At 46.9% G+C, this 26,085-nt stretch overlaps 1 protein-coding gene across 4 annotated transcripts in view; it reads left to right on the top strand.

Annotated features, from left to right (window-relative positions):
* The window catches only part of Tanc1 (tetratricopeptide repeat, ankyrin repeat and coiled-coil containing 1), a 226,749-nt gene that overhangs the window by 55,407 nt on the left and 145,257 nt on the right, over positions 1-26,085 (top strand). Inside the window, exon 1 of one of the 4 annotated variants that reach the window (XM_055600205.1) lies at positions 12,668-12,777. The exons of the other annotated variants lie outside the window; for them this stretch is intronic. The gene's annotated coding sequence lies outside the window, so the exon portion shown is untranslated. Of the gene's footprint in view, positions 1-12,667; positions 12,778-26,085 lie in introns of those variants that run through there. 4 annotated transcript variants of the gene reach the window in all.

Below are 26,085 nucleotides of genomic sequence, written 5' to 3'. Positions count from 1 at the left end.
TATGGCTTTTATTTTAATAGCATGTTTGTATTCCCTTTACAAGCGTTTTATAGTTTATCTGGTTCTTCACATCATTTTACCATCAGAATGGTTCTAGTGGAAGGTGACTCCATAGCTGCTGTATTGCTTATTTATCATGTGGGTTCTGCTTGTGTGTGTGTGAGAGAGAGAGAGAGAGTCTGTGCCTGCCCCCATGCCTCCCCCCCCCCCCCCCCCCCCCCCCCCCCCCCCCAGCCCTCTTGCTTGCTGACCAGTCCCAGTGATTTGCCTCAGTGGTTTTGCCTTCAGTGTTTAGCTGGTGATTTGGAAGCATGCATGGAATGGGTTCTCCATCACACCACAGCTCCAGCCTTTGAAAGCTGCTTTCCTAGCTTGTTTTCTTGGCTTGGGCCAGTTTAGATGTGCATTGCTGTGCTAGCTGATTTTCGTCAATGTGACACAAATGAGTCACCTGGGAGGCGAGGGAGCCTCAGCTGAGGAATTGCCTCCATCAGGTCATGCTTTGGGCTTGTCTGTGGGGTATTTTCGTGATTGATACTGGATGGCCAATATCAGGTGGCACCATGCCTAGACAGGTGGTCCTGAGTCAGATAAAAGTAGCCAGGAGCCAGCCAGTAAGCCAAGGACCTCCATAGACTCCACATCTTTCATCCCTCCAGGCTCTGCCCTGAGCTCATCTTCCCTCCATGATGGACTGTGAGCTGTAAGCCAGATAAACCCGTCCCTTCCCAAGTTGGTTTTCCTCAGTGGTTTATCACAGCACAGGAATCAGGACAGTAGGCCACCAGAGCCCCGGCTTGGTCCTGTGGGCTCCTTCCTGATGCTCTGTCCTTTGTCCCCTCTGTCTGTGTACCCACACACTATCCCTCTACTGTATGTGGACCTCTGCTGCTTTGCCTGTGGTTAGGTGCTGTTAAAGGTTCGTCTAATCCATGGTAAACCTGGGTGGGAAAATCCCTCTTTAGGATCCTGATTTCATTCCTTTTGGGGTAGTTAGATCTGAATTCCTGAGCTGTTTTAACAAACAACAAAACAAAACCCCCAAAACAAGAACTCACCCTAAAACTAAAACAAAAAAATACAGCAGGAACTCTTATCTCTCGCCATTGACTGTATTGTTAAGCATAACCTCATGAGCAGATATCTCTAGTGCTTTTTCGTCCTGAGTGAGCGAGCTTGGCTGCCCACAACAGGCTTCCCTGTCTCTTCCCAGGGCTTCTGTGAGCTTTTCTACCTTGTTTGTCTCATTTCAGTGGGATCATGCTGCCCTTGTCCCCTCCTGTAACTGGCTTGTTGCATTTAGTTAGCAGTGTGTACTCAGGGTTTATCCATGGTGTATCCAGGATGATGAGCTTCTCCACCTCCAGCCCCCACGCACTCCTTGATAAATCAGGGTCTCATTTAGCCCAAGCCGGCCTCCTGCTGCCACCTCCCAGGTGCTTGCGTCAGGGAGCTGCATCGCCACACCTGCTTTATGTGTGGCTGGAGAGAGAGCCTCTGATACACCAGGCAAGCGCTCTCCCAATGCTACAGTCCCAATGCTACAGTCCCTTCGTAAGGATGAATAGTACTTCATTGTGGAGACACACTGCATTTTACTGATCCGTTCTGTTAGCGTGGGTCCTTAGCCTGCTTCTCTGTCACGCGTATTGGTGACCGGGCGTGCAGATACCCAGGAAGAGGCTTGCTGAGCATTCTCTTTCTCTTTCCACTCCTCCCTTTCCTTGTTCTCCCTGTCTCTCAGGTTTGAAGTGGCTTCTGGCTGCGGTGGTGGTGGGGTTCTCGTCTGCCTAGAGTCATTGAACAGTCTCTTTGGCAGTAGGCATCATACAGTTTGTGCGAACTCACTATGCTTTAGCATAGGTTGGTCATTTGTCTTGTTGATCTCAGGCCTTATTTTTGACCAACAACTTTGGGAATTATTTGGGATAGAATTTGACGGTGAAGAAAGCTCTTTGCTTCCATGATCTCTGGCAGCAGCTGTGTCATTGAGGAAGTGTTGACACTGCTTTTGGTTTTTACATGACTGTATACTTTTCTTCCCAGGAGTGAAAAAAAGTTGCAAGGTTGGGTTTTCCGAATTTTTTTTTAAACAAGATCAAAACAAAGTTATAAAATGGAACGAGGAGAGGCATTTTTACAGGTGGAAAGCAGAGCACCCTACAGTTGCATTGGAAGTAGAGATTATAAAATGAGCTTTGCCCAGAACGTGATGGTGACTGTCCTCCATTTGTTTCAAGTGTAAGACACTGCGGCAGGCTCGTCTTAAGTGTTAGAATTTCTGGAATATTGATGAACATGTACATATGTTTAGCTTTGTGCATAGGGATTTAGATGACAATGTCATTGCCTAGGAAAGAGTGGTCTGCTTAGTTTCTTTTTTCTCTTTTTATGGTGGGGGCCATGTGGGGGAAAGGTCACACCGTAACTCAGGTTTGGCCTCAAAGTTATGTCAAGCAATCCTTAAAGCAATCCTTCCACCTCCGCCTCCCCGATGCTGCAGTTATAGGTATATAAGTCTGTATATAAGTCTGATGTTGTAATTTAAGTAGCAGTTGCCTTTTTTGTTTGTTTTTTTCTTGTTTGGTTTTGTTTCTGACACTGGTTGTCAATCCCTGGCCTAGATGAGCCTGAAACTTGCAGGAATTCTGTTGCCTCAGCCACTTATGGCCAGTAACTTAGCTATGAAGCTGTCCACGGGATGCCCCCTTTGGCCTCCTTAGCCCACGCAGCTGTAGTTCTGTGTCTGATGTTTAAATTTTTACCTTAGAACTAGTTGACTGGGGTATAGTGGATTCAGGTCACCCAAGGCCAGCATGGGCTCTCAGCACATGGAAATGTTTGTCTTCCTCTTCTTTGCTGTGATCTTTTTCGGCTTTTCTTTTCTTCTTGTTTTCTTGTTGTTTGTTTGTTTTGGATAGAAAGATTCAGATCTTATGACTTGGTTGTACCATAGCCAGAGGCCCCTTCAGTGCTTTGTGATGAGTCATTTCCTAATCAGTGCCAAGCACTGGGCCTGCAGCTCCCTGCCCAGGGGTGGGGACGGCAGGCCTGTCTGCAGCTGAGAGGAAGGCCTTGTTCCAGAGGAGAAGGGCAGGGGTCTTACAGATGAACGGTCTAGATGTGAGCCTGTCCGTGGGGGTGGGCTGACAGACATCCTGTGTCCCCTGACCTGCTCTGGTCATGTGGATTCAGACTGACTACCACCGTCCTAGACGAAAGCCTACAGTGAGGTCGTCCCTTCGCCCCAGGGCCTGAATAGGTTATCTGGGGAGAGTTTCAGGCTCCTCATCAGAACTGAGGGAGAGGGTGGGCTAGGCCTGTGCACTGCAGGAAAGGAAGCAGATGTGGCAGGGTAGGGGTTGCTGAGCAGCTAGAGGAACTGCCCAGGGGCTGTTTAAATCTAGTATAGAAGCTCCCACTGGCCGGAGCCCGGAAGGGCTGGGCGGGAAGGGCTGGGCGGGTAGGGCTGAGGGTTAAGAGGCTTGGCTGAGGGTTAAGAGGCTTGGCTGTGGGAAGGAAGGGCTGCAGACACTGAAAACAGCACACCAGCCTGGAAGTCCTGGCTGCCTGGACCTCAGCTGAGGGGTTCTCGATGTCCTCAGAGGTTGTTGTTTTGGATGTATTGTAAGTGATTGGGGCGCAGTCATGTTTAATGAGTTTGAAACAGTACTGAGATGAAGATGCGGATTTTATATCACTAAGACCAGGCTGGCCCAGAGCTCATGATTCTCCTGCCTCAGCTTACTGAGACCCAGGACTGTAGTGCCCACTGTAATAACTGTCTTAGAGATGATAGTTGTTTAGACTCCAAAAAATCCTCATCTGACAGAACTACCAGGTTAAGCATATTATAGTGATTTTTTTCACTAAACCTAAAACAACTCAGTGCTTTTTGAATGCTACTGTCAATCAGGTCACCTAGTAGGTCTGTTCTGAGTGGGTAATGGCCAAAGCAATTTTTTTAGAGCAAGGGTAAACCCACTCTTGCCTTTATGCAACAATGCTGAGTTTATTGCTTGGCTCTCTGTATACCATACAGGTTCCATCCCAAGGTAGTTGCTGCTTGCCTCCTGATTGCAAGACCCTAATATGCCAACTCTTTATTAACCTTAGAGCAGGAGAAATAATATCTTTACAGACTATGGAAGGCTGTCTTAAAACATACTCATTTAAATGCTGCCTTCCCCAGGGTGGGAAGGCCCCAGGACTCCAGGGCAGGTTGAACTGATGAGCCTACAGGCATTAGCCATTATCTAGGAGGAGGAAGGGCATGGCTTCCACCCCAAGCTGTAGCCCTGTGCTCAGAGAAGTCTGTAATTTACTCACACTTACCATTAAAAAGGTGGGTGAGGGGGTGATGGATATGGGGGGAGCCAGAGGAAATTCCACATCCAAATGGCAGTGCCTAGTGATTCATCCTGACTTTGAGAAGAGCAGCCAGGGCCTTAGGTGGTCCTGGAGGTTGTGGCGGGACAGAACACTGTAGTTGGCGCAGACTCCAGTTTTGTTTTTGAGAATACTTGTTGGGTCTTAAAGGACAGGGTTTGGCTGCATCTTGCCTTTGATGCCCAGGGTCATCTTTCTGAGCCAGTCATTGTGCGTTTTGTAGTGTGTTGTTTTAGAGTCCCCAGATACTTTGGGGAATTGAAAAGCTAAACTGTAAATTTTCTTCTGTCTTAACTTCTCAGGGCTGTCATTGTGCCTTGATCTGACAGTCCCTCCACCCTCTTAATTACCAGTGGCTTGGGGATCCACATATTCCCTGCTGTGAGGGTTGTAGCCCAAAGGAGATGAATTGGCTGGAAGGGTGGATCTGGGAAGAGATGGAGGTGGAGGTTTCGGACCTCTCAGCTGGACTCTGGTGAGTTAGTTGCAGGTTATGGCAGCACCGAACACTCCCCCGCACTGCTAGGTTTCTGGCTATCTTTTAGATGAGTTTACAGGCTGTGTTCTGTCAGGCTCCGCTAGTATTGTCTCAGCAACAGTATTTTCTCACCATGCCCAGTTCAGTTTTATCATGAAGAGAAAAAAAAAATGAACATTTTATCCGATGATGAGACAGTGGATAGAGGGCAATTCAGGCCTGAGGCAGAGACCTTTTCTGATAGTGCAGCATTCTGGAAATCATGGACTTTGCCATCAAACCCCATAGTTTTTAGTAGGTGGAACTAGCAGACCTGAAACCTGCAGTTAGAAATAGAGGCGTTGTATCCAGGTTGCCTGCTGTGTGGTGTGAGTCAGGAACTGGAGAGGGCTGGGATCCAAGTGGCAGTTGAGTTTAAAGGGCCGTACAGTCTGAATTGGAGACACAGTGGGGATGCCAGAAGACCCAGGAGGAAGAGAGGGAGTTCGTGAAACCATTACTGCATTGTGCGTGTTAGGGGAGACTGAACAGCTCATTGGGAGAACTCTGTGAGGAGGAATGACAAGGATTTGTGACTGAAGCACAGACACTCGGGTTCCAGCTCAAAGGATTGGCTGTGGTGGTGCCTGAGAATGGCCAGGCCACTCTGGATACAAGTGAGGAACACTATTAAAAGATGGGTAAGGCAGAGCCCCCCCCCCCCCATAACCGAGAAAAGGAAATAAGGAAAGAGACACATCCACGTAGAACAGCAGGGTGGAAGATAGAGACCTAAGGGAATCCCATGAGAGAACAGTGTTAGCAAGGGCCGGGGCTGGCTGCCCTCCCCACATGAAAGCCATCGGTATAATCACAGTTCACCTCTTGAAGCGATTGCTTAGGGTGGACAGCTTTGAATTGCTACTTCTCACCCTTATCTACTGCCTGCCCCAGCAACCAGATTCAGTGACAGTCTATGCAGGATTTAAGCAATGGCCCCTTCTGTCTCCTTGTTTTCTCCCCTAGTGATCACCCTCTGAAGTTACCGTTCACTCTTTCTCCGCTTCTTTCTCAGGTCTATTTATTTTTCCTATTCTCAGCTTTTCTGAGGAGTAAGTTTCCCTAACCCACCCTCAGAAGGACAAAGCGAACACCCTGGCAATTGGTCAAGGGAAGTGCTGGCTAACCTGTGAGAGTCAGAGGTCAAGCTGACAAAATACTAATGTTTCAACCTATGACTAAAGATTCCCTTTTTAATTCTTCTGAACACCAGATTTGTGGAAACTCCCTAGGAAATTCCAGTAGGTGTTTGGGATGGAAAGCCATCTCCTTGTGGGGCTATCAGGATGCCTGTCAGGGAGAAGAAAGTTTTTTAAGATTTGAAATGGAAACTAATGCCCTTCACAGCTGGGCTTGGTGACACCACCTGGTAGTCCTGGTTCTGTGGTAGGCTGAGTCAGGGGGATCTGTGCCCAGGAGATGGCAATGCTGAGATCAGTATGAACAATACAACAAGCCCAGAAAGAGTCCTTTGCCACTCCAGCTTCAGATGCCAGAGGAATTCCCACAAACCTCTCCTCCTCCCATTACCCAGGCCTTTCTATTAGGCACCATCGTTGAAAGCACAACAGAAACCAGAGCTTGTTTGGTTTGCTTTTGGACGTCTGGGATACTGTTTCCCTGCTTGCAGTAGAGGGCAACTTGAACCTCCTCATGAACTGTGGCCTCTGCCCTCTTGTTGAACTGTTCTGCACCTCCGCCTTCTAGTCAGTGCTATTCAGAGCCGTAGAACCCCCCACAGCCCCAGGTGGTGACACGCTTTGGTTCATGAACATGTACAGTACCCTTTGTTTTATGACATCTGAGGAGGCCCGACTTAGGATAATACTTGAGAGAGAAAAAGTAGGCTTTTTGGATTACTACCTCCATTGGATAAACAACTTTGAAGTCCCTGCAGTTTTGAAGGAAAGTGATATGCAATAGATAAGCCCTAATTCTTCCCAAAAGCATCAAGGCTTTTGTATAGTGGGCCCTGAACCTATGATCTCACACATGCTAAGCAGGTACTCTACCACTGAGTTCCATCCCCAGCTCAGTTTTCACTTAAAAAAAAAAAAAAAAAAGTAAATATATTTATCATTGTGCAGAGGGCAGTGTGTGTGTGTGTGTGTGTGTGTGCATGCCACAGTATGTACATAGAGGTCAGAGACAACTTAGTGGAGTCTGTTCTTTCCACGTGGCTTCCAGGGATCAAATTTATGTTTCCAGATTGTGCCATAAAAGCACCTTTAACCCTGGAGCCATCTTGCCAGCCCAGCTTCTACTTTTTCTTTTGGGACTGGGTCTTGAGGCGAGCCTTCCGGGGGCTAGCCTCACACTCACTGTGTGTGGTCCAGTCAGGCCCTGACCACCTGCTCTTCTTTCCTTTCCTCAGCCTCCTTCTCAGTGCTAGATCACAAGCATGTACCTTCTGGTCATCCTTGTGTTTTAAGGAGCTAGTTGGAAAGCTGGGTGTTGGAGACTGTGTTTATAATTCAAGCACTTGAGGGACAAAGACAGGAGGGTCGCTGACTCAGGTCAGTGAGGTGGTCTACACAGTACACATTAGGGCAGCTAGGGATGCTGTCCTGAAAAACCAAAGTAAAAGCAAGCAAAAATGGAAGCCAGTGGGAAGTTAGATCTGAAACCTCAAAGGGTGGTTAGAGTCCTCAGTCTCTGTAGACTTAAGTTTCATGTCTCATAAACTGATGCATTTTATCAAACCGTGTTTTTTTATATGGGAATATTGTATGATATTCTCATTTAATAAAACTTTATTGGTTATGAGTACTGTTCTGTGTACTGAAAAGATTTTTGAATGGAGAGGATGTGAAACAGATTAGTAAAGAGCTCCTTCTTCGTGTTTTTTTTCTTCTTCTTCTTTTTTTTTTTTTTTTTTTTTTTGCTAATCTAAAATTTGTTCTGAGGGATAGAAATCTCCAGGTGTAGTTTTTTGTTTGAGTCTGCGCGTGGTTATAACGTCTCAAGTACCGCTCAGAGCTGCTCTGGGCCCCTGGGCCTCTTTTTCCTTACCGTAATTACAGCGGAGAGCCTTAAGACCCATGTAGGACCGTGTAGAATCCGCTCCCTGTGATCCCGTCGCCACAAAAACAGGCTGTAGGAACCGTCCGTCTCCTTGAAGGAAGCTCCTTCCCCTCTGGCCTCTGTAATTTCCACGGCTGCCGTTGTTGTAGTCTCAAATTCAGAAAGGATGTTTTCCCTGGCCTTGCCGGAAGCAGTGGTGCAGGCGGGTTGCTCTTGGTGGGGCAGAGGCCACAGAACAAGTGTGCGGTGTACGTACCCTGTGGCGGGTCTAATTGGAAGGGTGCACGTGACTGAGGGCCTCAGGCCCATGGTCTCCCTGCTGTGGAACCCTCTGTCCGCCGGGGGTGGAGGACACACGGGAAGCGCGCCTTCTCTTCTGCGCAGAGGGCCTGCAGCAAGCTGGGAAACTCCGGTCTGAGCCCCGTAAATGGTCAGGTGATGGGGGAGGCGCCCACGCCAGGACGCCTGGACACACAAGTTGTGCACCAGGTGGTGCTGTCCTGCAGGGGAGGAGGCCCTGCCTGGTGGAGGAGCGGCTGGGATGCCCAGAAGCTCGGACATTTGCCCACTGCGAGCATTTTCGAGGCCTTTTTGAGGCGACGTTAAGTATTTGGTATGGGAGTGTTCTTGTGTTCGCGTAAGTGAGGTCCCAGTGAGGTGGGTGGAGGAGGCTGGACCTTCCCCAGATCCCTGCCCGGTTTCCTCCCCTGTGGGCCCTTCTCATCTTTGAAGCCCTGGTGGACACGGGGGCAGCGCATGGTTTCCAGCTCCTCATTAAACCAATTTAAAGAGGGAGGAAAGCCTCTCCGTGCACAAACCCGTCAGTCCTCTGTGCCCAGCCAGGGTGATTTTGTTGGCCCCGATCGTGACTACACGCGGGCCTGTCCCTATTGGCAGTGCAGCCCGGCAGCCCGGCTGTAGAAGAGTGCTAGCTCGGGCCAGAGCCTGGCTGTCGGTGTTCGTGAGTGTGGAAGGCACGCTTGGGAATAAGGCTTTTTCCTGGTGTAACAACAAGGAAAAAGTCAGCGGTGGCCAGCCTCACCAGCAATGGTCCGGGCAGAATGGGAGTGATGCTGGCACAGGCGGGGTGGTGACGGTGGTGTGCAGGTGGTGTAGGCGTTTCTTTGGTACCGAGGAAGCGTTGTGGGGGTGGGACAGGCATGCGGGATGACTGATGGTCCCAGTGGGAGAAAGGCTGTTGGGAATGAGGAAAAGCAAGAGAGCGAAGGCACCTAGCCGAGCCCTATACGCTCAGGAGTCCCCAGGCAAGCGGGGGTTTGTGACTGAGGTGAGAAACGTGGGAAGGAGAGACAGGTGAGGGGGACGCAGGGCCCCGCGGCTACCGTAAACCCCACCACACTCCGCGCGGACCGGGCGGTCAGTCCACCTGGAGAGGTGGAAGCGAGCTTGCGTTCTCGGGCGGGTTCTGCCAGGCCTCTGCGACAGCCTCTGGAGGAACTTTCCAGGAGCCCTGAAGGAGAGAGACAGTCACTCTCTGTCGCAGGCAGAGGTCTGGGGTGAGGCGAGTGAGAGGGAGGGGGGGACACACGGTAATGCACACAGATCCTGACATTTTTGATGGCTTAGGAAATAAAGCATATTTTAATAAAAACTTTTTTTTAAAAAAAAATCAGTGTCTCACTATTAAAACATTCTTGTTAATACCGTAGAGACTTTAGTACGTTCTTTCAACACTTTCTAATTCAGTTGATTTACGCTTATTTCGGTGTCGTTTGGTTTTCTATATATGCCTAGTATAATATATATGTATATAAAAATGTATAATACATGTAGAAATATTTTTCTACTGAAAATATTTAATATATTAATAAATATTAAAACATTTAATATATTAATAAATATTAAAACATTTAGTATATTTAATATATTTTGATTACTATAATATATTATTGGCTTGCAGTTTGTGCACACAGACTACAGCTGATTAAAATGCCTCAGGTTATTTGTTTGTGTATAGACAAGGCCTCCTATGTGCCAGGATGACTCTGGACTCCTGATCCTTCTGCCTGGACCAGGATGCTGAGATTGCAGGCATGTATCACTCTACCTGGGAATCAAATGCAGGGCTTTGTGCGGGCCAGGCAAGCAGTCTACCGAGTTGCACCCCCAGGCCCAATCATACATTTTTAAGGAAGTGTCTGGCTAGCCTCAGAATCCTGGGCCCAGACGACCTTTGCTTTGCTTTGGCGTCCAGAGTGGCTGGGACTACCTGCACACACTGCTGTGTCTGCCTTTAGATTTTTAATAAACTTAGATTGACTGTCTCTTTTTCAACTGTCATTCCTCCTGCCCCTGGTTCCCCAAGAAAACTTAGTCAGGTTTAATTACGAGCTGACTTCTGCCTCCCAGGTGGCAAGTAAGGGAATGTTTACAGCCTTCCTGCGCAAACCCTCCTCCTCGGCTGGCTTTTTGGGGTCATATCAGTTGAAGCTGGCACATCTCCTGCCCACTCTACAGACTACACATGCTCACTGCTTGCATCACGCTGGGCTTCGAGGAGGATTTTCTAGGTGTGTGGTTTTAGGAACTTCGGGGGGGGGGGCCTTAAACCTGTACTTTTCCTGTACTCTAGTCTTACTGTAAATTGTGGAACAAATGCCTACCTCATGGCTGGGAATGTAGCTTAGTTTGTAGAATGCTTGCCCAGCATGTACAGAGCCCTGGGTTTGGTCCTGGAATAAACAGACGTGGTAGCAAATGCCTTTGATCCCAGCACTCAGGCTGCAGAGACAGGTGGATTACTGAGTTCAGGGCCAGCCTGGTCTACACAGTAAGTTCCAGGACAGTTAGTGTGCTACACAGTTAGGTGCTATTGTAAAATATAAAGTTCAGGGGCTGGAGAGATGGTTCAGAGGTTAAGAGCTCTGGCTGCTCTTCCAAAGATCCTGAGTTCAATTCCCAGCAGCTACATGGTTGTTCACAACCACCTATAATGAGATCTGGTGCCCGCGTTCTGGCCTGCAGGCGTATATGCAGGCAGAACACTGTATACATAATAAACAACTAACTATTGGGCTACATGAGAAAAAGGAAGGAAAGAAAAAAGTGAAAGAAAGGAAGATCCATTCCCCTGTTTTCAAAAAAGTCTTTTTATTTTTCTGGGTGTGTGCTTGTACACCAGAGGACAGCTTGCAGGAGTTGTTTTTCTTCCAGCGAGTGGGTTCTGGGATTGAACTCAGGTCTTAAGTTTTTGAGCCCTCTCAGTAGCTCCTCTGCTTACCCTTCTTACATTTCTTACCTCCATTGCAAAGCTGGCAGTGGGCTTGGAGTATCCCTTCCCTGAAGGAGCGTGATCTGACGAGGAGTGAGTCCCCAGGCTGATGCTGGTTGAGTACAGCTTAGAGCACCGTTAGCTAGGCTCAGAAGCATGGGCCTCCACAGAGCGTTCACCAGGGGTGGTGGGACAGAGACAGCACAGCCTCTGACCTACATTTCTCTCTGTGGGTTATTGGTGATACTTCTCCAGAGGGCCTGAGGCCCAACCAAGGTTAAAGCTCCTCTAAAACCTGGTCTTCATAGGTCCCTGTGATCTGCACTCTGCCACCTTCCCCGAGTGGCTTGCCAGTGGCATTTCTTTTTCTGCACTCACCTTTCTATCATGCCCTGCTTAGCCATGAGGAACAGTGGCTGCCCTTGCCCCCTGATTTTGGGAGTCTTGCCAAAAGGCAGATCTTCTCAACAGGAGTGTGGCAGGCAGTTCGGATTAGAGTCTCCTGTGAAGGTTAAAAATGGAATTCTGGGAATCAGCCCAGGTGCACTGTTAGGGATTGGGCTAGGATGCAACCCTGCTACATTTTTTATTTTAAAACCTAATAACAGGTGATCGATAAATGCTTGTCATGGTTGAGGTGGGTAGTCACATGTCAGGTCACATTTGATCACCTGTTTCGATACAGTGGTGTCTACAGAGAATATGTGGTATTTGTTTTGTTTTGTTTTTTTAAGGTAACATATCTTAGAATTTTTAAATAGTTAAACCCTCCCTTTGCTATGTTAATACTTGAGATATTTAACTTTTTAAAAAGTACTCCTGTGGGTGTTCAGTTGAAAACAGAAAAACACCTCCTTACCCTGAGCAGCTGTTTGAGGGTATTATTTTGAACCTCACTAACTAGTTTAACCACTTAGTTCTGCCAAGCCAACATTCCCTTCTGCCACAGTATACGTGGATGAACTGTTTCACAATCTCTAACCTTAAATTGCAGGGGAACAATGTTTTCTACAATTTTAACTGCACACAGAATGTGAAAAATAACACTGACGAGTGATTTGCTAAATTCAGCAAAAGTTTGGCTCATTTAGAAATCCAGGTGGAAATCTGCTTGGGTAGAATTCTTCCAGACATTTGTGCATTGGAATGGAGTCCCTCACTGCAGTCACTCAGTCCTCGGGTCACATTGAGATGGTGATTGAAGTGTATTACCCTTAGTTTAGTGTGCCAGAGAATTAGCTGATGACGATGATTCTTCTTCTTCTTCTTCTTCTTCTTCTTCTTCTTCTTCTTCTTCTTCTCCTCCTCCTCCTCCTCCTCCTCCTCCTCCTCCTCCTCCTCCTCCTCCCCCCCTTCTTCCTCCTCCCCTTCTTCCTCCTCCCCTTCTTCCTCCTCCCATTCTTCCTCCTCCTCCTTCTTCTCTGGGGTGAGCTTCAGGAAGTAGAGAAGAGCTTGCCAGCAGAGAGCATGTGGCATGTTTGTTTTCTTTAAATTACATTTGTGTGTGTGTGCTCATACCTGTGGAGGAGATCAGAGGGCAGCTTTGTGAGAGTTGGTTGTGTCCCTACTGTGTGGATTCCAGGGATGAAAGCCTGGTTCTTAGCGTTGGTGGCAGGTACCTTCTCCTAATCATCTCTCCTTGGCCCTATATTTTATGTTTTTGTTTGCTTGTTTGGGTTTTTTTGGCGGTGGGGGCGGTGGTTGGTTGGTTTGGTCTTTTGAGACAGGGTTCTCTCTGTAGCCTTGGCTGTCCCGGAATTCACTCTGTAGACCAGATTGCCCTAAAGCCAGAAATTTGTTACTCCTCCTGCTCAGCCAGCCTCTTGGTTTGGCTAGAAGTTAAGTACTATCATTATTAATATTGCAAATAAAAAGGTTGATTTTTATTTATGTGTTTTGGGAGGGCAGAGTGGTGATATGTGGGATAGCTTAAATACGCTTGCCTCTGCCTCCCAAGTGTTGGGATTGAAGGCTTGCACCACCACTACCAGCCATTTTTATAGCCATGTTTCTCCTTTTACAAATTCCCCTTATCTGAAAGAAGACTTTGCAGCCCATTAATATTTGAAGTTTTGTTAATGTTAGGTTTGGGGGAATGGTGAACTTCACTTTTGAAGTTAGAGAATTTCATGGTTTAGGTGGGACCTCACAGCTGGCCTGTCATCTGGTTTTCATTGCCTCAGCAGAAGCTTCTCTTGTTGAGGTCACACAGGGCTCCTGACAGGGAGGCCTCTGTGGTCACTACTGAAGGACTTGTCTGGGGTGCTCATGACCACCTCTCCTTGGAGGCTGGCTCCTTTGCGCGCAGTGACTGTTTTTCCTCCCCGTCGGCCCTTCTAGGCTCATGTTTCCTGGTTCAGGTTCATCCTTGGTGGTTTCCTTTTTTTCTGCTCAGCTCCCCTTTCTAGGGAATCTCAATCCTCCCAGGTTTGCCACCACCCACTGGTTACTCCCCCACCGCACCCCGTAAGTCTCTCTGAGCTCACCCTCATCTCGATCTTTTGGACTCTACTCCTTGGGTGACTCATGGGTACTTTCAACTCAGGATATCTAAACTGAACTCATTTCCTCTCTAATTATCTCTTGCTTCCTGTCCCACTCCAAATCCCTCACCCCATGCATCTACCAACTTTTGCATTTTGGTGGTTGGCTGTACAGTGACCCTGTCACCAAAGCCAGAAATTTGTGACTCCTCCTCTTCAGCCAGCCCGTTGGTTTGTCTAGTAATTAAGTTCTATCATTGTTAATATTGTAAATAAAAAAAAAAAAGGATGATGTTAGCCCTGATACGTAGGTTACGTAGCTCTGGCTGACCTCATCGTCATTATTTAGCTCAGGCTGGCCTCAGACTCACAGCAGTCCTCCTGCTGTAGCCTCGTGTGTTCGGAGATAGCAAGCATGCACCACCACACCTGGCTGAAAAAACCTGTAAAGTCATTCGCCAGCACTTCGCTGTTCCAGGCGTCAGAACATGTAGGCAAATCTGTAGAGTCGAAGCGAGCCAGCTGAGAACATTTCTGGTCATATTTCCTACTGGACACAGTTAATGGCGGCACTTGTCAGAGAGTATTCCTGTTTCATAACATGTTGTAAGAGGAATTCAGGGTTCAGAGAGACTTTGGGCATAGACACAGGATCACAGCACATAAAGTGTAGTTTACATTGGGATTTGGGAGTCAAGCCTGTGGGTCACCCTCTCTCAAACTCCAAAGCCACAGCATTTGGCATCCACCCAGGCTAGCTTGCTTTGTTCCCATAACGCCAGTGTTTTAGACATCTGTCAGGTAAATGGAGTTTGAGGTGGCAGCTAATTGTCACTCATGTTTTCATCTGCCCAGGTATATCTTCTTTTCTTCTGAAGTTGGTGTGGCGTGGTTCATACTCCTCCGAAATGGTGCGGAAACATGGTCTCCGTGTAACAGTGTTGGCAGGCGATAGGAAGTTTAATGACTACATTGTAAAAAACGGTCAATGCGGGCCTTTTCAATGGGTTTCTGTTCCACAGGAAGGTGTTATAAATTGGACACTTGTCGGCTTGTCCTTCTGCTCTGGCTCCCTGGATGCTGCCACACCTTATGGCCCTCTGGCTTTCTGAACTCTGAACTCAATACACTTCTTTCCTCTGTAAGTTATTGTCTCAGGTGTTTTGTTATAGCAAGTCAGAACAGATAGAGATGTGACTTTGGGAAAACTTATCTGTGCTGCCTGTGGCCTCTTCTAGATTCCAGCTTGGCCTTCATAGCTGTATAGGAACGGGGTGGCATGAGACCAGGCTTTTCTTCCTCACAGGGTTTTCATGACAATTAAATGGCTTGAGGGAAAGTACCTTGAAGCCCAAGGGCAGTTTTTGGGAGCTGGTAGTTGGCCAACAGGCAAGCTCTCTTCTTTATAAATGGCAATGTGTGGAGATATGAAGCCTCCCAGATTTTTGGCACTCACGATGATTGGAACAGTCCTGTGTAGGAAATGCAGGCGGGAAAGACCTCCGTAAGGACCTTGTTAATACAGACAGCATACAGAAAGCTGGTTTCTGCTGTCAATACCTAGAAAAGCTGTTCTTAGACCTGAATAAGGCATGCTTTACAAACTCAGGCCAGGCAGGGTCAGGCAGGCGCGTCCAAGCCAAATCCACTTACGTTTTCTTCTGTTTTTGATACACCAAAGTGAGTCCTACTTGCTGTTAACTTTCACTCCCCCATTATTCTGAGGACATAATGTATATATATTTCCCCTCAGATTCCCTTCCCCCCTTCCATTATCTTTTGGTAAAAATGCTTTACTAAGAGAAGGGCCCCAGCTTGTGATTTCGAAATTAACTTTTAAAGTCTGTGCTACAGAAACTGTCCTATAAACTCGGGTGTGATGCCGCCTACTTGGTCGGTAGTTTTGACAGAGCGTTTGCCTCAGGGTCTCAGTAGGCCCTTGGTAAGAGCCAACGCAGTTATTAGAAAGTTAAAAGTTCAGACTTAGGAAGGGCTGCCCTGGCCTGTGATGAAGTGATGGGGGGATTTAAGTGACAGGGAGAGGAGGGAGGAGTGTCTGCAACAGTGGTCCTCAGGGGACCCGGAGAAGCTCAGCATCTTGCTCAGCTTGGGATCGTTACAGTACGGAGACTCAACCTCGCCCAGACACAGGAAGCAGACCCTCTTGGGCTGTGTCCCAGCTGGGCAGAACCTCCAGGTGATTCTGACACACTCATTAGCCTAAAGCTAGCAAAAACAGCCTGGAGGCTTTGGGGGGTGGGAGGTGGGGAAGGAAGGACCTTTAGAGAGAGGTGGGGTGAGTGAGGAGGACTAGAATTGAGGACGGAGGTCCTGGCTGTTTAGCAGACCCTTCATGAGGTCTTGAAGACATGGAGGTTTTGAGTCTGGTGGACAACACAACTGAAACTCTGAGCAGGAACCTGGCTCCCAGGGAGTGGGTCAGGAGGTGTGGGACGAGAAAGGGGTTAGTTTGGGATATGCTGCGATGGCGTGGCCAGAGTTGGTGTCAGCTAATTGGCCATGGAGCGTGGTTGAGGTGGCAGCATTACAATGGAGAAACAGATTTGTGAGCTGTCACACAGAGGCAGCGTGGTTCAGTAAAGGGACACAGGAGAACGCTGAGAGCGAGACTGCTGGCTGTTTGGGGTCATGGCACGTAGCTTACCGTCCAGGTAATGTGTTTCAGATTTCATGCGATGTAGGTTTATGATGACAGAGGTCACAGGAACAGCTCTGTGGTTTTGCAGTGATGCTATCTTTAGCCTCCGTGCAGACGTCATGTGCATGCCACTTACCTCTCCATCTAAGGCCTTGTGCAAGGCAGTGTTCTAGAAGGCGACCTGTCCCCAGGAGAGAGGGAACGAGGGGGTGGAGGAAAGGTATGACCTGGAGCAGGCTGCTGAGGTCCTGACTCCACTTCCCCCATTTGTCTGGAGAGTAACTACAGCTCCTGCCTCAGCTTCAGGGTGAGAACGGAAGGTGCTGTCTGTGCTCATGGCTGCTATTTCTAAGGCTGTGTCTAACAGCTTTATGGTACCAGTAGGGGATGGTTATGTGAGGGTCTGTAAGGCATCCCTACAGGAGACGAATGTTATTTCATGCTTTCCAAGGAATTATCAAAAGCTTGAAAGATGAACTTCATGAGGGTTACGAGCAGGCAGAAAGGGTTTGGTTTGAAACGTTTTTACTGCACCAAGTTTATTCTCTACCCAGGCTTTGTTGCAGACATCTTTTGCTGTACCAGAGAGTCTGAAAACCAAGTACATGTGCGCAGCATCTTCATTATAAGTAGAACAACCTCAGATTGGTGGTCCCCAATTCAGACAGTCAAGAAACACGTGTCCTATTTTCCACTGGGCTCTACTTGGGCTCTTCCCTTAAAGCAGGGCATGTGGACCTCACACTGACACTTAGGAAGCAGCTCTGTTCTGTATGTATGAGAAATGTGTGTGGAACATCCTGATTTTGGGGCTCCTGGATATCACAACCTCCACATTCAACATGGTGTGTGTACATGTGCGCACGCTTTTGTGTGTTCGTGTTCACACAGTGCTCAGTCGCAATGCGCATCTTGTTCCTGAGGCGAAGGATACCGCTCATACACGTTGAGAGAGATGGTGACAGAATCTGTGATCAAAAGTTTCAGTGCAGACTTGCTAAGGGCTTTGATTGAACCATTCACTGAGTTTCAAGAAACCAAACCAAACCAAAAACATATGTATGTGGAATGGGACATGCCTTTAGATTTAAAGCTTGAATTGCATGGATTTGTTGTTTTTATTTTTAATTTTATTTGTTTATTTTTTGAGACAGTCTCCTGTAGCCCAGGCTGTTCTGTAACTCCCTGTGTTGCCTAGGATAACCTCAAACTTCTGATTCACCCTCACTCATGTCCCTAGTGCTGGGATCAGGCTGGTGCCCTCCACCCTGTTTGTCCAGTGCTGGGGATCGAACCCAGGACTTTGTGCATGCTCAGCAAGCACTTTACCAACTAAGCTACAGCCCTAGCCCCCAAATTCATAGGCTCGATTAAGATTTTTACGGGACTCCTGAAAATAATGTTTGCTATCTCCACACACACAGAAGTTATTGTTTGCTTCAAACTTAGTTGGGGTGGCTTTTACTGTTGAATTGGATTTGACTTCCCAGTTATTTTGAAGTCAGCATTTCTAGCATAGCCCAAGGCTTGCTATCTTTTCTGGAAAGTTTGGCCACTCCACAGCTGACACTGGGCCCCCAGACTTAGGTAATTTTATTAATCTAGGAAAAGCACAGTGCTCCAGCAGCTGCTGCTGTAGTTCAAGTCTCAGAAACAAAAGGCTTCTCGGTTACCCGAGAACGTGAGAAGTCAGAGCTGCCCAGTGCGAGTGCGTGAAAGTTAGACGCTGGATCATCGCTGTCTCTCTATGGGGATCTCCGGCTTCAGGGTGTGCAGCTGGGCAGGAGAGGCAAGCCTCGGGTAACGCCCTTCCCGGGAAGCCCAGTGGAGCTCACTGAAAGGCTGGTGTTGCCAGACCGTAAATACTTTGGAGAACCAATGGGACAAGCCAGTGTGCTGGTGCACTCCAGTAATTCAGAAGGCAGAGGCAGGTGGATTGCTGCAGATTCAGGGTCAGTCTGGTCTACCCAGAGTTGAGGTTAGCAGAGTTCTGTGGAGAGATCCCTGTCCCCACCACCCCCTTCCCAAACAGTAGGCAAATAGGACCAGTAAAGCCAACAGTGCATATAAAGTACTCTTGAAGAAGTACTCTCGACCCACGTGGGAACTCCTGTGTTTGCACGTTCTCTTGCTATATAAATGGCCGTCTTTCTCCTGCAGTCCAGGCTGCACGAGTGCAGTGGAGTTAGTGATTTGCTGGTGATGAGAATTTTGGTGTATAGACCTTGTACACTACTGGAAGACTAGTCATGAGCTGTCATTTGATTGCTAGCAGTGATGCCGATGAGAACTGTCCAGCCACTTGTGTGTGCCTATAGAAGATTACTGTTTAATTTTCTGGATTTCACTGATTTCTTCAGTGGGATAAAGCTGAGTTACCGTTTGTTTAATTTTAAGTATCTAAGCTTCTGGCAAAGCTTTTTGTTTCTGGACGCTTTGGAGTTACTGGATAAACACAATTTGAGTGGCTGGAGCTGTGGACATTATTTTACCAGCTCCTTGCCTCTGGTTCAGTCAGAAAAGCCAGCAACAAAACTGGAGGATTTTGAAACATAGAAGTTATAGATATTTGACGACACTGCCAGATGCAGATCAGATCATTGTTTTCAATTATTTTTTTAAAAAACTGCCAAATTTATCGGACTTTCTACTCTTCTTGTTGTTGTTTTGTTTGTTTTTCGAGACAAGGTTTCTCTCTATAGCTCTGACTGTCCTGGAACTCGCTCTGTAGAGCAGGCCTACTCCGAACTCAGAGATCTGCCTGCCTCTGTCTCCCAAGTGTTGGGACCAACGGTGTGCGCCACTACTGCCGCTCTTCAGATTTTCTACTCTTATTTAAGTGTTAAGGACATATTAGTGCTCCTGTTGCTTTTTTAAATACTTTTGACAACTGTGCTGCCATGTAATTAGGTTGCTTTGTAATCGTGTTTTCTACTTACTATTCTAGTAGAGGGTCCAGATTGCTGAACTAGCCTGCGGCACCCAGAAGTTAGAAATTCTCATCGTGGCTGTTACCTTCGCCTCTTTCTCATCTCACTTTAAGACTGGGTTTGTTAAATAATTTGTTAATGGATTTCATGGTATTAAAAAAGATGCTTTAGTATCTTTGGCCTTTGTTTCTTGACACAGCTTGAATTTGACTTCATCCTCTGGAGTTCTGTTATTCTCTTTGGGAGCTATTGGGGGTCAGTTAGGGAATAGTCATCTTGAATGTCTGTATGTATGATCTCTCCAGCTCTGGTGGTGGTCTCCCTTAAAACTGCTTTTTTTAAAATGTTTCTATTATTATTATTATTATTATTATTATTATTATTATTATTATTATTATTATCAGCTTGTTTTTCGAGACAGGGTTTCTCTGTGTAGCTCCGGTTGCCCTGGAATTCTCTCTCTGTTGACCAGATAGCCTTCCTCAGTGGCACTCTGGCGTGCCTCTCAGTGTTTGCCCTGGGTGTGCAAGTGAACTCTGTGTCTTGCACCTGTAGCCTATGGCATAGGGTCTGCACTTCACAGCGCTAGTTGGAATGAATTCTGGGTTGGATGCCTGGACAGTCTGAGGGACCGGACAGCAGGTACCTCAGTGGAGGCAGCTTCTCTTTCAGGATAGATTCGAGGCATAGGATGCTGCTTCCTCTTTCTCCTTTACAATTCCCTTGGCCAATGTTTTCTTTGTTTTAACAACTTGTCCTGTGTTTTACTTGTTCATCAAGGCACATGAGACTGCAGGGCCAGGGCCTGGAGCTAATGGAGGCAGTCTGGTTCCCAGACAGGCAACAAACAAGGCTGTGTCAGCTCTGCGACGCTGGGGGTCCTGTGCCTGCCTGTGCTTCCACAGAGTGGAGGTTGATAGTGCTTTTCTCAAAGGATAGTTTGAAGGTGAAGTGACGACACACATGCAAGGCAGAGCCCAGCGGGTGTGGCAAGTGTTGCCGTCTGCATACTGGAATCACCTTGGGAGAGGTTGGAAAAAAACACAAAATCATGCTGGTGGCACATGCCTTTATTGAGTCCATCTTCATCTACAAAGCAAGCTCTAGGATATCCAGGGCTACACAGAGAGACCCTGTCTCAAAAAATTAAAAAAGAAAGAAAGAAAGAAAAAAGAAACAAACAGAACCCCCCAAGCACATTGGGGCATTAAGAACTCCAGTCCCCAGGACTAGAGAGGTGGCTCAGTGGTTAAGAGGACCGTCCACTCTTCCAGCGGACGATGTTCAATTCCCAGCACCCACATGACAGTTCCCAGTTCCAGGAGATTCAACACCCTCTTCTGGTCTCTACAGGCACTAGGCATACACACGCAGGCAAAACACCCACAGACATAACATACACGTAACATAAAACACAGTACAATTAAATGGAAAAACGAAGCAAAGCCGTCTCCCTTCCTAATAAAATTAGGGCATGTGGAGTTTATAACTGTTAGTCATTGCCAGTTCCTAATGAAGGGGAAGAGGGATTTTTGAGGTCTTTTATTCTGGGGCATTAAGTGAAAGATTCCTCTGTCAGCTACATAAGCAAGAGATTTTTCTGTAATGAATAGCCGCCTTTCATGGGGGCATCTTTGAAGTTGTCTGACCTTCTTCACTCTGAGGCCAGATGCAGTGCCATTTAAAAAAAATTTAATTTCTTTGGATTTCTAATACCGGCCTTCATCCAGCTGGTGTTGATTGATTGAGTGCCTTTTAACACTTTTTGAAGAATGTCTTCAAGGTCTCTTCCCTTTTCATACTAAAAGCTTATCACCCACACCACGGCCTCCCTCTGAGGCACTTTTTAAAAATGGTGATGTGACCGTTTGTCAACTAGTGGGACCGTGGACAAGAAATAATTTCTTAAAAATTGCAGCACCTACTGGTGGTAGTGACCTGAACCTCGCCAGTCCAGGGCGTCAGAAACCAGCCTTCTCTTCAGCCAGCGAAAGGGGGAATGGCCCTCTCACATGTATGTGGGGCTCTTCTTCATTCAGAGTCGACTGTCACATGTCAGCAAGGCAGCTGGTGTTACCTGGAGATTGTAGCCTTTTCCATCAAAAGTGGAAAAGCTACTGGAAAGGCAGAGAGCAAGAATGACTCTTAGAGATGGTTTACAGGGAACTGATCTGAGGAGGGTTGGGAGTTTGGTCTCTAGGGAAGACTCGTGTGGCCCAGGTCCTATGTTCTATCCTCCAGACCTTGTTCAAGACTGTGGTTCCCATTTAAGCCCCAGGATGTCTCCTGGAGCTTTTGGTTTCATGGCCACTGGGACCCCATGTTGACTTTGGTATTCTCCAAGACCGCTGTGGTTGGATCTCTAAATGTTAAAACTATCTTTTTTTTTGGGGGGGGGGGTTCTGCTTGCTCTCTCTATCCTTTCTATCTCCCTCTTTCTCACTTATTGAAGATTTTGAAGGAAGCTACTCAGGGCGCAAAGCTGTGTTCAAGTCAGTTCTAGAGTCAAGTTCTAGGTCCATCTTGACCAGTCCCATAGGTTTTAACTGTCATTTGGAGTGGTTACAGATCAAAAATTTAAAAATCCCCTTTAAAACGGCCAGGTTCTCTTCAAGTTTCTCATTGGCTTGTTCTTAGGGCATTTTGCTTTTCTCTGTGGCTGTCTTGTCTTCTGGTTCTCTGTTGCAGTTTGACGGCACACGCGGGCTGGGAGCCGACTGTGCGACGAGGGGTTCTCACGTGATGCTCAGCCCCTGTGCTGTAGGTATTCCAAGGCAGGAAGGAGCTGTGGTTCCATCATTTGGTCGCTGGCCTGCTCTTCTCTCTATGCTGGGTGACCAGAGCTCTTCATGCTTCTTTTCCACTGCTTCACAGGGCTGTTCTGAGCCTCACGTACCTTTCTCACTTCATTTCCTCCTCATGGAGACATAGAGGTGAAAGCTCGTGAAGCTTCCCAACGTGGCTGTCCACATTGCTGTCTTTCTCTTCATCTACTGTACTTGAGTTTGTCCCTTATGGTTGGTACACAGCAGATACTTAGAAGTACCTGTAGAGTGAAAAAAAATCGCAATTGCTAGTACAAGAGAAAAATAGAAAGTTCTGTGTCGTAAGGTCCTTTAGAATTGCAAACCTCCTACCCCAGGGAGAACCGTCCATTTTTATGCTTCAAGTTGAAGATGAACTGCAGAGCTGAGGTTGGACAATAGGGTCTAGCCTTCTGGAAACAGACGAGGAGGAGCCCCAAGGAGGCCTTTCTGTTCACATCACTCTTGGGCTCTGTGTGTAGAATTCCTCCCTCCTAGCTCCAGGTGTGTGGGACCCGCTGGAACATGTATGTTCCAGACATTGAGACAAAGCAAGCTGTAGACTTCCTTTATGGCCAGCTTGGTCATAGGAAGGTAGGAAAACTTAGGGGTGATGCCAGACTTTATAGCCTGTTTTAAGGAGGAGGGTTTCTAGTTTCTGTGACCCACTCAGGAAAGAGAATTCTGGCATCAGCTGATTGACTTTGAGAAAGATTGGAAAGCAAAGGAAGGAGGGCAGATGGTCGGCGCTTTGCTGTGAGGCCTTTCATTTGCCTTTAGTTCAGAGTATGCACGTGGTGCCCAATCTGGGGTACTTGAGCTCAGTGGTTCTTCTTTTATTGGAAAAGCCTGGCTATAACCCCATTTCTGCAATTGCTGACCCTAGAGACCCAGAGCCAGTTTCCCCCTTGATCAGGGTTTTGCGTTTGAACAAGACTATTCAATTTGCTAACTTCATAAAAAAAGATGGTCTTTAATTTTAGTGTGTGTGTGTGTGTGTGTGTGTGTGTGTGTGTGTATGTGTGTGTGTGTGTGTATATGTATATGTGGCTACCTATTGAAACCAAAAGAGGGAATTGGATCACCTGGAGCTGTAGTTATAGGCAGTTGTAAGATGCCTTCTGTGTGTGTGCTGGGGACCAAGTTCAGGTCCTCTGCAAGAGCAGCAAGCGCTCTTTATTAACCATTGAACCATCTCTCCAGCCCCACAATGAGCATATGTATATACTCATTTATATATACACACACAATTTTTTTTTTTTTTTGGAAGTGCAAGAATTACAGATGGTAACATCTTGCTCCTTCAGAAATATCTGTTGATGAGAAAACATGCAGGGATTGGTTTGGGAAAAAGTCTGATAATTCAGGCTATCCCAGCCTGCTGGTCAGAGCAGGTGTATGAATACAATGAAGTTAAGGAAAGTACCTAAGAGAGGGAGATTCTAGGATGGAGTTTGCATTGGCTGGCTTTCTCTAATAGACCTCAATATCTGTATGGTCGGAAGAGTAATAATGCTGCCGTTCTAGTTAGGGCTGTCCTGCTGCCTGGGTGAAGATGAGGCTCAGTTAGAGAGGGCGCCTCCGGAGCAAGCAGGAATTTCTTCAGGACAGAAGTTCCACCTTTGCACTGGCCTTGCAGGAATGCAGCCCTTGGCTATTTCTAGAGCTGAACTTGTCCTGGTTTGAAGAAGAATGCATTGATTTCAGACTTTGGCTCTTCTGTCATTGCCCAGATCCATTTTGTGTGCATTTTTGAAATACCAAAACAAAGGGTTCATGTAACCAGGGCTTTTAAGGCCTGATGGAGAACAGATCAGGTTTGCTTGTTTGTTTATTTATTTATTGGTATACTAACTGGAGAACTCTAACCATGAATTTGGGAATTAGTACCTGGTCCCAGAAAAATTTTTAAATAGAGTCAAAAGTTTGGAGGAGAGAATTGCCTTTCATTGTGCTTTCGTTTCTCTCTTATTTGCTTGAAAACATTTTGCTTTGTGTAAAGAGCCGTGAGTATTGTCGAGATTTGTAGACTTGGGTATTTTTCACTACAGTTTTTATTAACAAGAATATATTGGTGGAAATGGGATGTGCAACCATTGTTGCCAGGAGACCTTATGGAGAAGGCAGAGAAAGCATTGTTAAACGGTGGACTGAGCGGTGGTGACGCACGCCTTTGATCCCAGCGTTCTGGAGGCAGAGGCAGGTGGATCTTTGTGAGTTAGAAACCAGCCTGGTCTACAGAGTGAATCCAGGACAACCAGGCCAGAAAAGCTCTGTCTTGAACAAAACAAAACAAAACAAAAAAGTTGAACTGAACAGTTTTTTTCTTTGTTAATAGGAAAAGGCCACTGCACACAAAAGGAAGTAGGATGTTCACTGATGCCGCCAAAAGTGGAGTTTCTTCTCTTTTTTTCTTTATAGACAGGGTTTCTCGGTGTAGCTTTGGCTGGAAGTTTCCTTTTTTGCCAAGTAATTATAAAGATGAGAGCTTCTCTATAAAACTGAACATAGTCATTTTATAGCAACTCAAAATTCTCCTGATGTTGAGGAGGATTAGAGCATTTTAATAAGTTGAAAGTGATGTCATTGTTATAGGGAGTTTCTGCTTGTTAAACATTGAATACGTGTGTGTGTGTGTGTGTGTGTGCAGGTGCAAGTACACATATAGATGCTAGAGAAGACTGTTGGGTGTTCTGCTGGCTCAATTTCTGTGTCTCACTGAAACTGAAGCTAGGCTGGCAGCTAACAACTTACAGTGGTCTTGCCCCGGTCTCTGCCTGTGGAAGTGATGCGGTTAAAGAAGGGTAGGACCACAGCAGCTCTCTCTCTCTCTCTCTCTCTCTCTCTCTCTCTCTCTCTCTTTAATAATTTATTTAGTTGTATTTTAGTTACATTGGTGTTTTGCCTGCATAAATGTCACGTCTCTGGAATAGGAGTTACAGACAGTTATGAGCCCCCATGTGCTGGGAATTGAACCCAGGTCCTCTGGAAGAGCAACCAGTGCTCTTAACTGCCAAGCCATCTCTCCAGCCCCCCACACCAGCTCTCTTATGTAGGTGTGAGGGATTTGAACTTGGGTCTTCACACTTGTATATCAGGTGCTCATAGCCATTGAAGTGACTCTTCAGCCCTAATTTTGTTAAACGTGTGAGTTTGAATTCATGCCTTGAAACTTTAAAAAAATTCATAGTATGACTCTAACCCTTAGTTATTTTTTTATTGTTGTTTTTTGTTTTGTTTTTCTGAGACAAGGTTTCCCTGTGTAGCCTTGGTGTCCTGAACTCACTTTTGTTATACCCAGTTCACGAGCCCCCAAAAGACCTACAGGAATCGACTCCATTGCAGAACACACAAGGGTCTTTTACTACGAGCTTGAGCTTGTAATAAAAGACTGCCCTTTACAAAGACAAAGGGGCAAATTGGGTAAGAGGGTCTCTAGGGAAGCTGACCTTTAAAATGATTGGTCTGTTTTTAGGCGACCTTTAAAATGATTGGTCTGTTTTTAGGCACCAAGACTGCAAACGGTCAGGCCTGGCTACCTGGGGGACACCTGACCTCTAGTACCGCCCCGTTATGTGCAGGTCAGGCTGTAGCAGGGGTGGGTTTAGCACATCCCATGTGCTTTCTTAGGGGCTGCGTGACTCCAGTCACACCCTGAGGTTTATCTGGGTTAGGGGGCTGCTGCTGGCCCTCTCTGCTCTGAAAGGAATGTGGTCTAGTGATTTCGCCTCAGGAATTAACCTCTCATTTTGTAGACTAGGCTGGCCTCAAACTCACAGAGATCTGCCTGCCTCTGCCTCACTGAGTGCTGGGGTTACAGGGGTACACTACCACACCCAGCAGATTTGCTTAGCTTTTAATGTCACACATTTCAAAAATGTTAAAGTAAACCTAACTTACAACCAGGTAAGTGGTACTAGAATTGGAGAGTCAGCTTGTAGAATAAGTTTGAATAATGCGCATCGAAAGGCGAGGCCTTTGTGCTGTAGACAACACCGCCTCCTGGTACCGTGTTTTCAGACCGCATGTGGAGGAAAACCAAGGCCA

This window comes from Psammomys obesus, unplaced genomic scaffold (genome assembly GCF_907164565.1).
Source record: "Psammomys obesus unplaced genomic scaffold, mPsaObe1.curated_primary_1811, whole genome shotgun sequence".
NCBI lineage: Eukaryota > Metazoa > Chordata > Mammalia > Rodentia > Muridae > Psammomys > Psammomys obesus.
The sequence above is the reverse complement of the archived record's forward strand: the minus strand, read 5'-3'. Positions and strand labels throughout refer to the sequence as shown.